The 12,509-nt window shown below is 34.9% G+C and overlaps 1 pseudogene across 1 annotated transcript; it reads right to left on the bottom strand.

The window, feature by feature from the left end:
* Positions 1–7,016: 7,016 nt before the first annotated feature.
* LOC143618087 (AP2-like ethylene-responsive transcription factor TOE3) lies at positions 7,017–11,122 on the bottom strand (annotated as a pseudogene). The gene is made up of 9 exons (XR_013150946.1): positions 10,476–11,122; positions 10,327–10,352; positions 10,156–10,186; positions 9,944–10,031; positions 9,664–9,809; positions 9,039–9,083; positions 8,838–8,929; positions 8,422–8,748; positions 7,017–8,172 (listed from the first exon to the last, which is right to left on the bottom strand). The product of XR_013150946.1 is annotated as an AP2-like ethylene-responsive transcription factor TOE3 (transcript).
* Between the last annotated feature and the right edge of the window lie 1,387 nt (positions 11,123–12,509).

Here is a 12,509-nt window from a genome sequence, read left to right as displayed (position 1 = left end):
TTGCTTTCCATTTAGACAATCTCTTTCTGAATACTTCCACTACCGGGTCCCAATTGCCAATTCTATTCATGTTAGCTCCAACCTTAATCCCCAAATAGATAAAAGGTATCTCTCCAGCTTTACACCCCAAAGAAGAAGCCCTCATGCACACCTCCTCATGACTTTTCCGAATTCCAAACAGAATAGATTTGTGTATGTTTATTTGCATCCCGGAACACAAATAAAAAATCCGAAGAATCCGCTTCATATTCCTAAAATTGAAGTTCGACCAGTCCCCCACGAGAATAGCATCATCAGCATACAATAGATGTGAGATCTTTGGACCATTGTTTGGTAACGACACCCCATCAAACGACCCTAGCCGACTGGCTTTTTTTATAATACTCGAAAAGGCCTCCATAACAATAATAATCAAAAACGGAGATAGAGGATCTCCTTGTCTAATTCCTTTTTCACAGACAAACTCGAAAGTTGGAGATCCATTAACCAGAATCGATGATCTGGCCGAAGTCAACACCCCTTGAACCCATTTACACCACAATGACGAAAATCCCATTTGTTCCAAGATGGATAACAGAAAATCCCAGTGGACATTATCATAAGCCTTCTCAAAATCTATCTTGAATAAGAAAATCTCCTTGCCGGTTCTTCTCGCCCAAGAAATAATTTCATTAACCATTAAAGGGCCATCTAAAATATACCTTCCACTTAGAAAAGCCGACTGAGTTTCTGATGTGATCTTTCCCATAACCCCTTTCAATCTATTCGCTAACACTTTCGACACCACTTTGCTAATAATTCCAATAAGATTGATTGGTCTGTAGTCACCCAAGCCCACCGGAGCACTTGATTTAGGAATTAAGGTTATGAAAGAAGACCCCACTCCCCTACTGAATTCCATCTTTCATGTTGTTCATAAGTTTAAGTCTTTTATGTCACACAGATCTACCAAATGTACCTTCTATAGCTATTATAAATAAATACCATTAGGCTTAATTTGTGGCTCTACCTTTGATCTATATTCATTTATGATAATAAATACCTTTTTTTTAACTATAATATAGTTATAGTATCCTAGCTCCCGAGGCGGTTCGCTTCTTGGAGCGGGTGCAGAAGGTGGTCCACAGTGACTCGCAGAGCCCGAGGAACCAAGGATTTATATTTAGTAGAATAGGCTTTGCGATTCAAAAGGGGATAGCGGCGCAGCTTGTTGCTCGCTTACCCATTATCCAGATGTAGTTCGATTTGTGTTATATATAAAAGGATTAACGTTTATTCTAAAAAAAAAAAATACTTATAGTAAAGAAGAATAAGAACAAGTATGGCCTATTAACTTTGTGAAAAGTAACCCCTAACTTTTATACATTTTTTAAGTTTATTACATGGGTTTAATCTTAGTTAAGTCACTTTTATGGGTTCACTCCAACGATTTAAGTGAATGACAAAAAGAACTCCATGTATAGATAACTTGGTGATAACCACATGCCACCTTATGTTTCGTGGTGGGGTTTTATTTACTTTGCACTTGAAGACTGATATTAAAATACAAATTTTCTAAAAATAATAGATATTTGAGGAAAATTCTATAAAGTATTGAACATTATACAAGATATGCTATTTAAGGGTTATAATTGTGACATTAAGCATCGGAAAAACAACAAATTTAAATTTATATAGTGGTGATCTAGAGACATTAAGTTATTGAAGCAATATCATAGATGCATAGGTCATTAAAATTACAAGACCCGTCGTTACTAGTGATTGATTTGTAATATTAAATTAACTACTCATTATGGCAGTGATGTGTCTTGCTTTACGGATTTTCACGCTCTTGAGAGATAATAAACACTTATTAACGGTTATCACGTAATTAACCTCATAAAAGTTACATTATACATAAGTTGGTTTGATATTTAAAAATTGCTCTATATTAGTCAAGTAGGGAATGATGCTATGCAAGATTAGTAGAATTTGCATGTCATGATTGTTGTAATTCAGATTTAAGAGTCATTCTTCTAGCTAGTTTTGATAGTCTCAAAGAGCATAAAATGTGTTGGTAAATTAATTCGAGACGAGTTTACAATAAATTTAAAATATGCACACCAACGATCACATGTATTAAACAACATGCTCAATTCTAATTTGTTATTGAAGTATCATTAAAAGTGTTGTCTCCAAATGGTAGGAATGAATTACCATGCATTAATTCAAAGCAACATACATCATAGTGGTATAGGCCTTTTCTATACGTTTAAGTTGTTGCTCAAAATCCAATAGACAAGGGAGTATTTTTATAATATTTGTTTACTAACTAAATTACTACAAAATGATTTATTATTTATTGGTAAAAGAATTAAAGTACGTAGCTAAGACCAGTAAAATAATAAAAAAATAGTTTTAAACATGTGTGTTGCATGGTGATGCAACGGAAACTTCGTATGTATTGACTAGGTTCTTTTGCATATGCCTAATTAAAAAAACTGTGCGTAGCAGCATGCCAACAACGATGTAGTGGGACTTCAGACGGTATAGCTTCAAAATCATATTAAATACTAGGGTAATTGTCATCTTCAAAATCCGTGGAGTTGTTTGTCTAATTTGAGAAGTGACCAAGAAGTGGAGCCAGGTAGGAATATTTCTCGGCCAAAGCATGTGGGGCCCACTCACTTTTATTAATTTATTATTAACATAACCATTAGAATTGTGACACCTCTCTTTTTAATCTCGCCCCCACCTCTACATCCCTAAAATACAATTAATTTTCTTGCTGACTGAGCGTCACGTGACACATTTTTCCTCTCATTCTCTCCATACCATCACGCATGATCTAAATAAAATTTCAAAACCTTTTTCTTAACATATAGCATACATAACATAATCCAGTATGGCACGATATGATTGATGAAAATAATCTTTATATGTTAGGATTTTAAACAACATCATACTCCAAACTCTTAAAATACCTTATGCATTCAAAAGTTTATATTCTTACGTTTTCTTTTTTCATACATAACTAAACTAGTTTTGTGTGTTTAAAAGTTTATACTTTTGCATTTATATTTTAAATACTAAATTTTGTAGATATAAACCAAAAATAGGTTCCATTTAGATCTACTTTTTCATTTTTTAAATAATATACAAGTCGCGTTAATTCAAAAAATGAAGTTATTAACTATAATAGTAATTTTGTGTTGAGGCTTTTTAAAGAAAACAACATGACACTTATCACTCGACACTTACCATTCATGTTATTAATTAGAATAGTTTTGTGTTTTCATACATGACACTTTACCATTCATGTTTTACTCGATTAAGTTACTGCGTAATCAGACCCTGCAACACCCATCTTTTCATAACCCCCTACACTTTATCATCTCCACACATTTTACCTCTACACAAATACAACTCTTTTTGTTTTACCTTATGCAAATTACAATATGAGTATTTACTTCTTTTATTAAAGTAATTCATTTTATTTTCATTTACATTAAAATGTACAGTATTTCTCGGGCCGACTTTCAATTAATATTTTTGCGAGTCACATAGAGATCATGATAAATTAATTACGAAATTAAAATGTTCTGATTTCTTATATAGTTATATATGAAAATTTCTTTTAAATCCTTGTTGTTTGTGTGACTTGAACTCAAAATCTCGATGCTCTCTCAAACCTAGATGTTTAAATCAATGATGAAACCTAAACTCAAATTAAATAAAATATACATTATATCTTCTAATTGTTCTATAGAAACTATAATTGTATGAATCAAATTACATGCCCAATTCATCAAATGTCTTAGTCACGTATAAAGTTAAAATATGATAATTTCTTTCATCTAATGTTCAAAGACATCATTAATCAGCATTCTATTCGTCACTTCATCTTTTGAATTATTAGAATTATTAGCATACATGTAAGAAACTTCACCATCCCCACACGGTGCGTTGAGTGTGTCATTCATTATTAGATAACAACAAACGAAAATAACATGTATGTAAAGTTAAAGTGGACTGGGGATCGATTATCAGAGTCGATGTGAAGACGAACTAAGAATCAAATGTGAATTGAGATGGATTAAACATGTGTGTTGATTGTGTATATTGCGAATGTATTGAATGTGTCTCTTCTGATTGTTGGGGTTGTATTTATAATGTCTAAAAGGTTATCGTGGCGCATTTAATGTGATCACGTTTCATGATCTATTTCGATATTGGACGTGTTTTCCTTTCTTGAATATCGCCCCCTTCCCGTTAATGTTATCTGGAAAGCTAGGGTGTGCCAAACTCCTCAGGACTCAACACTCTATAACAATCATGTTGTTGAAGACTCGAGCCATGTTTTATTGGCTAATGATGTGTTCGGGGTCTGGAGTTGTAGTAGATTCCGGATCCTGATATTGTTGATCCGTGTGCTCATTTGTCCGGTATCCTATAGTTAGTTATACATGGTTCAGACTAGATCCAGACATGACGTTCGTCTTTGCCTCCTTGGCTCCATTGGGTCCGAACCAGACGTCCGTCGTCATTTAAATATAAATCAAATCGTGTACAACAATTCACTTTACTTAAAACCCTATAAACTTTTAATATAACTCGATGGTAAGTTTGCTTGTAGCTAACTACTATTTAATGATTAAGGTAATAAGTTGAGCAAGAGTACTTTAACTTATATACCCCAAACACATTATCAAGAAAGTGTTTCCACCATCTCGACGGTCATTTTATCTTGTTTTGTGTTTTGAACATTATGCAATATCTTTTCCACTTTTTTAAACTTTATTTACAGATGTTTAATTCATATCTTAAGATTTCCAAAAGCATTCTTTGATCATTACATCCAAGCTTAAGATATTCTCAAAATGGTAGTATGACTTTTTTTTCAGTGTAGACAACATTCCTTTTTTGTTTGGGTTAAGCTCTTTTAAGTTGTTTGTTGTCTTCAATAATATAACATTTAAAAGACTTTCCTCATAAGGTAGGTTCCACCAACCATTTACTTGAAATTCAAATCTTAAAACATTTTATTAAACTTTTGATTTTATAACAAGACTTTAACTAAAATTTTTGAAGACACCTTGATTATTATAAAATCCTTTATTTATACATCTTGACATCTTGTTATTTATATTTGACGTTGATTTTAATCTCTCTCGTACATATTTATGTTGTAGTCTTCTGAAGAGGTAGGTCCCAGCAGAGCCCAGTTGGACCCGCAAGACTCACCTCAGAGGGACGTCTGCGCAGTTGAACCCGCAAGACTCACCTTCAACTGGGACGTCTGCGCAAAGGCTAAACTCGCAACTCACCTTGAAGAGGGACGTCTGCGCAGAAAACCAACTGGATCCGCAGGATCCTCCATGCTCAGAGACGTGACGTCCTTACGCGCAGTACGCAAGCTGTTCCCGCAGGAAAAGCCTCCCAATGGTGAAGTACCCCGCCTGTTCCCGCAGCTGCGGATACAAGCCATCAGGGAAGGCTACCTGCGCAGCGAGGCTACACGCACAAGGCACTTAACTCTTAAATAATTCAGTAATGTCACCTGAAGAAGGAGGTGAGCAAGCCGGGGAACACTCCCGCACAAAGCCGGGAAAACTCCCGCCCAAATAAGTCAGTCCGTACGATACTGAAGGATCTTTTGTACTGTACCTGACGAGGTATGGACAAAAGATCTGACCAAAGATACGACAGCTCACTGATAACAATATGACGAGCAGCACGCTCTTGTACTGTATGTCACTATTAGCCGCTGCCAACTCACCAACCTGTCGGAGGACGTGCATAGCCTGCGGTTGGTGGAACAGGAATAGTACACAGCCGGCCTGGTCACTATCAGCCGCTGCCTACCCACCAACCACCAGCATGGCATGTGCGTAGCCCACAGTTGGCAGAACAGGAACACTATTCAGCCGGCTGTACCTGCTTGGAAACCTACCTTCGGCTATAAATACTCCAACACCTTGGAATGGTATCATCTTATCTCATATCTCATATCTTGATATATTACCTGATATCTGCTATAGTCATTCTCTGAATATACACTTATCTTCATGAGCAATCTAGTCTGATTCTCACGCCGGAGGGTGGTCACAAGGAGGTACCCCCCCTTCTCAGTGACGAGCTCACGGTGTCTGTTTTGCAGGTTATCAGAAGAACCATCTTCGCCGGATCTAACCCCTCGTGGGAAACATCTATTTAACCCCCAGATTGTCCATAATCTGCCCGGGGGTCGATTAGTGTTTCTTCGTCTTCAACATTAGTCTTATTATATTTCTTTGATTATTGTTTCTATCAATGAATTCATTGTGCTTTGCTATATGATTGATAACCAATGAGATTTAAGATAATTCATTAAGTGTATCAAAACATGTATGCAATATATAATCATTTTTTAATAAACAAGTAACATTAAAAGGGTTAATTAACCTTTTAAGCATTGTTCTACGTACCAACACCTCCAATTCCCATCCCTAAATTAAGGCCTAAACCATAAAAATGTCTCTCATTTACATCTCTTCCATCCCTCCCATTCTTATTTTTTTTATTATTAAAATATAGCATTTAACATAAATAAAACCAATTGAAAATAAATACAAAGCAGATCTCGTCAAAAAAATCATTACAAGACTAAAGAAACATGTATCATTGTAAAATAAATTTTACATTTACTAAAAAAAATTACTAAAAGGTTGTGGCTGAATTCAAGTAGAAAGCGAAACATTTTCTTTTTGCTTTATTTGAGAGTGTTAGTAAGTGACCCAATTATATATCTTCTTCACTTTCATATCCTCTAGCCTAGCTTGTTCAATGATGTTTTCGGTGCGGGTGTTTCATTTTGCAAATGTGACTTATTTCCATGAATCAAAAGCTAATTTTTTTTAAGTTGTTCATCATTAGGTATATATTATGAAGAAGATAGTTTTTCTTGTCTTTGTTGGAATCCTTCATCTTGTTAATGCGCAAAATCTGGTGATCTTAGCGTTCATGTCTCTTCACTTTAAGTTCATTTAATGGACGATTCAATCCATAACTCCCATTTCATTTGAACAATAATCAACAATCCACTTTAAGGAAGATGTTGCTTGTTGTTGATTCTTGGTAATCGAACATGTCATCAAACTCTTTATCGAAGGCCTTGAGATCGGGTTGGGTTTCATCACTATCCTCGTCTAGAGGTTGGGATTGACAAAACTAGAAATTTTGTTTATGGGTTTCTAGAATAAACTGATGCAATAGCCGGAACTCGTTATACAAGTATATAGTGTTTGGGATTGAAATTGAAAGAGCGGAGAAATCAAATATTGCAGGGTATATGGTCTTTGGCGGGGATTGAATTGTAAAAATTCTTATGAACTTGTCGCTTTTTTATGACTTAAAACCATGTTTAAACACGTCTACAGTTTTCTAAGCGATGGCTCAATATTTCAGAGAAAGAAGGTTGATGTGAAATTAAAGAGTATATAAAGAAGATCCGTTAGAAATTTGTGTTAAAATGATTTAGATTATAAAGTATTTATAGATTTAATCTAATTAAACATTTTTTCACATTCAAAATATGGCCATTTTATAATATTTGGAGGGCAACGGCTTTAAAATCATTCGTTAAGCAAATCCCTAAATGCCTTGTCCGTGTGTACCACAATGGGCTAGCGATGTCACGTAGCCACAGCAACCCTCCCCCGTCTCTCCTTTTTTAAAAAGCTGATGTGATAATAATGTGAAAGAGAGCGAACTTAGACATGAGACGGAATGGAAAGACCCAATCCCTTCCCTATATGTTTCTTTACACTCCATTGACAATGGAGCAAACAAAACATAATAAATTGGAAGACTTTTAATATCCGTTGTCTTTATTCACTAATTTTCTTTATGGTTTTCCTCATTTAGAATAAATTGAAAGATCACCATTTTGCTTTGCTTGCATCATTTTCACACAAACTATGAAATTAACCTTAGGTTACCTTTTTGTTTTTAGAGTTTTGGGTAGAATATTATTGAATATACAATGATCAATCAGTACGTGGATTCAAAATTGAATCTTTGTTGTGGGAATCGTGATGATGCTGCAGCACTCATTGCATAGATTTGGTGTACAGGAGGTCCATTGGCATTAACATTGCTTGCACTTGAAGTCACAGGTAAATCATTTCCTCCTTCCAATGTGCTGCTTGAAAACTGTATTCAACAAGTTATATTACAATTTAACAATTAGTATTCGTATGTATATATATTAATAATATATGTGTGTGTTTGTGTGTTGAGCGTACAAAAGCTAGAAGTCCTCTACAAATGAAATGATGTTTTGGTATATATGGTATGTGACTACTAGTTCCCACTTGCCTTTATTAATAATTTTAAAACTAAACAATAATACAATATCCATGTAAGATTATAGATATTTATTTGCGATTTAGGAAGACTCACTTGATGACTTGATGAACTTAAGAATGGTGGATTGAACATATGATGTATAGACGAGGTCTACGGGTCTCATAAAATGTTTGTATCCATGCCTTTCATTCTGAGTTGTAAGCGATTCGGGTTCTTTATGACTCAAAAAATGTAATGTGTTCGCTTCATTCCGTCCGGTAGGTCTAAATCCAAGTTGAATCGGGTCAGAACGATCATGCCTTTCAAAATGACCATTTTCTCCTTCATTATTGGTCACATTCGATGTCGAGCCGCCTAAACTCAAGTCAAGATTATGGTCCGAAGTTGCGTTGTTATTATTACTGTTACTACTTGAACATTCTGTTCAACAAAACAAATTAAAGAGCATTCATATTCAGGTAATTAAAAATGTAAAACATGTCTAAAATTCAAAATGTGTGATGTTTTACCAGTCAAATTGAGCTCATTCTCATATATACTTGGATCAAAATTTGTAACGGCAGCCTTTCCATTACATTTAATAGCTGCTTTATCATAAGCCCTATTAAACAAAAAATAAATAAATAAGAAAATAGAATTCCAGTAAAACCCTTTTGAGTTTAAACTTTGACAAATTAAGTCCTTCAAAAGTTAAAAACATATTACTTTACCTGGCTGCTTCAACTTCTGTATCAAACAGACCAAGATACACATACCTGTTAAATCACATAAACCTTAAACATCAAACTTGACTAAAAACATCATTAATAAATAAATAACCTAAAAGGGGAAACATATCCTAAATGTCTTGTTTGTTGATCTATTTACTATCAAGAAAAGGGAGAAGCATCTCTATGAGTAAAACAAAAACACAAAGGAAAAGAAAAAGGAGAGAACAAACTTAAAAGTAAAGAGAAGAATGTGTTAAGTAGCTACATAGGTAGCTACACATAGGCATCACCAAATATATATAAATATACAAAATCCTCTGCTCCTTTATTGTTACAACATATAACTTTAAATAAATGTACCAAAGTATTTAAAAACATTTTTTAAACAAAAGGATTGAATGGCAATTGATATTTTTCTCACATTTTAACATAACATGGTTAAAAACTAAAATGGTTAATATAATCCGAAAAATTGAACGGGCTAGTCGTATTTCAGGATGTCTGATTCGAAATGTATATAACCAACACGATTTTGCTACGAGTATACATCCATCATGTATGATCTCATGTATAACTTGTAGATGTGCATGTGTATAAATAAAGAATAGAAAAAGGAAAAACATACTTTTTGCCTAAAAATTGGCCCATTCTAGCTTCCCATCTACCACATTTATGCAAAGTAACACCTCTGAATTTTGAACTTCCTCTTGGGAATCCTGTACTTTGTCTCCTTAGTACATGCACAAACTCTTCCTTTGTTAAATTACTCATCTGTTCATGTGTTTTTCACAAAACACCATCACATAAGTACTCAAAACAAGCTTCAACAACTCAAAACACTATATTGTGTTGAAAATATCAAACCACACACACACTTAAGAACATTGATTAATTAACCTATTAACCTGTTTTAGATCCTCTTGATAGTCTTCAAGGTTATAGTTTATATCAGCTTCCATACCCCGAAACTTGATAACTGCCCTATCATATGCCCTATAATAAACTTATACCATTATAACTTATACATACTTAATCACCTTTTTATATATAAAGAAAAAACTAGAATTATATAATCACATAAACTAATAAATCCATATGATCACAAATTCACAATTACCTAGCTGCCGAGTGTGCGGTGTCGAATCCACCTGTTTATATAAAAGAAATCGTAATTAATCACTTCATTTTATTTATTTGTGTTAACTAAATTAAATCTTTAGAAACATATATAGTTTATGTTAATTTCTTGAACAAAACTAATAATAAAAAATATTTAATGCAGTGTTACCTAGATAAACTTGCTTGCCACAGTCCCTTAGAGTTGAGTCATGGAAAATAATTTAATTATTAGTAAGTTAATGAAAATGTTTTCTTGAACAAAACTAATAATAATATTAAGATGAATAATATACACACACACACAAACAACAACCCTACCAGATATGTGACTCCCACCGGCCAGTTCGCCGGTAAAATGTAACACCACGGTACTGTGAGCTTCTAGACCGTGGTCCACGGCGGCTCTTCTTAAGTGGCTGAGGAACCACACCGGCGGTAGTCTTTCCGGCCACCGTAGCTGAAGGATGATGATCAGATGACTGCAGCTGGTTGCAGAATTTAACACCAAACCAGTGAGCTGCCGGAAAACTACTCGCCGGAGAATCTGAGGGTCCCACCTCAGAAGAATTATCCTCCACCGGAAAAAACTGTCGTGTCACCGGCGGTGAGCCACCGTCATCTTCTTGTTCTTGTGACATACCTCCGTTTAGATCCCGCATAAGTTTAATAATAATATTATTATTGTTACAAGAAGTTATACAAGTCTTATATATAATAATAATAATAATAATAATAATATTATGAATATGTTCTCTCTAAATAAAGATGTATATGTGAATATGTGATAATTTAAAATGGGATGGTTTTGTTTTTTATCTTTCTCTTTTAAGGGTAGGTCTAAAACCACAAGCAAAGAACAATAAACCTAGGTAGGGTTTCATAGGTGGAAGGTGGGCTATACATATACATATTATTATTATTATTATTGTTATAGATTATTATAGATATAGATATATAGGGTTGATGTTATGGGTGTGGGGTAGAGGTGGTCAAAAAAACCGGTTTGGGAACCGGTTTGTCGGTTTAAACCGGAAACCGGTTTTTTACAAAAACCGGTTTTTTAAAAACCGGTTTGACCGGTTTACAAACCGGCGGTTTGTACTTCGGTTACAACTTTTAGATCCAAAACCGGTTTTCAAACCGGTTAATGAAAAAACCGGTTTTTATAAACCGGTTAACCGGTTTATAAAAAACCGGTTTTTTACCGTTGGAAAAAAAACGGTTAACCGGTTTCTTTATAACCGGTTAACCGGTTAAAAAACCGGTTTAGACCGTTGTATAACGGCTATATAGCCATTTTTTTTTTGACCGTTTTTTTTTTTTTACCATTTTACCCCACAAACATCTATATATAGTTTAGGTTGGGTATTGGTTACATCACACTCGATTATACAACTCCAAACGCTCTAAACGTTTATTTCATACGCGATTATTTTGTTATCTCACGCTCAATTATACCACATTACCACTCCATACGCTCTTATTTCGTAGTCGATTATCATGGCCTCCCAAAGTGCTGCTTCATCCGTCAACATGGGTGCCTCGAACACGGGAGAAACGGTCATTCGGGTCATCCCCACGAAACGAAACCAAGATGTTTGGCAACATTTCGACCTATGCGAAATGTCTAACGGTAGCCAAAAAGCTCGATGCAAACATTGTTTGAAGTTTTATGGCAAAGATGCAAACTCCACTTTAAAAGAGCATGTACAAAGGCCCTTTTGCAAGGCCTTGAAGGACGAATCGGGAAGTAGTTCGCAGCCGGAGATGACGAATCAAGGAACGGTGTTTATGTACGACCTTGAAGCGGTACGTCAAAAGTTTTCAAACTTTGGGATTCAACAAACACTTCCTTTCAACCACTTCGACAACCTCAATTCACGGAGATGATGCAAAAGTATGTTCAACCACGCTACCAACACGTAAGTCGTTCGACCCTTAGAAGAGATTGTCTTAAAGCATGGAAAAACGCTAAATCCGAACTAATTTCATACTTTTCAAACTTACAAACTGGTGTAAACTTAACAACGGATGTGTGGTCGGTACCTAATGGTTCGCCCGACTCATACATTTGTGTGACGGCTCATTGGGTTGACCCCGAGTCGTGGCAAATGATGAAACGAACCGTTGCGTTTCAATTGTTTGATTACCCGCACACGGGTAGAAATATTTTTTAAACTCTTGGATAAAGTCATTCGACAATACAAGATTGAACATAAAATCTTTTCAATTTCGTTTGATAACGCGTCCAACAATACGGCCGCGGTTGGCCATTTAAAATTAAAGTATAAACCTATTTGTGATGGAGCGTTTTTTCATAGCCGATGCATTGCACATATTATCAACTTGGCC

Source organism: Bidens hawaiensis, unplaced genomic scaffold (assembly GCF_021521415.1).
Source record: "Bidens hawaiensis isolate Kalapana, Puna unplaced genomic scaffold, B.hawaiensis_p1.1 tig00063087_1, whole genome shotgun sequence".
Lineage (NCBI taxonomy): Eukaryota > Viridiplantae > Streptophyta > Magnoliopsida > Asterales > Asteraceae > Bidens > Bidens hawaiensis.
Note: the sequence above shows the minus strand (reverse complement) of the source record. Positions and strands in the feature narration are given on the sequence as shown.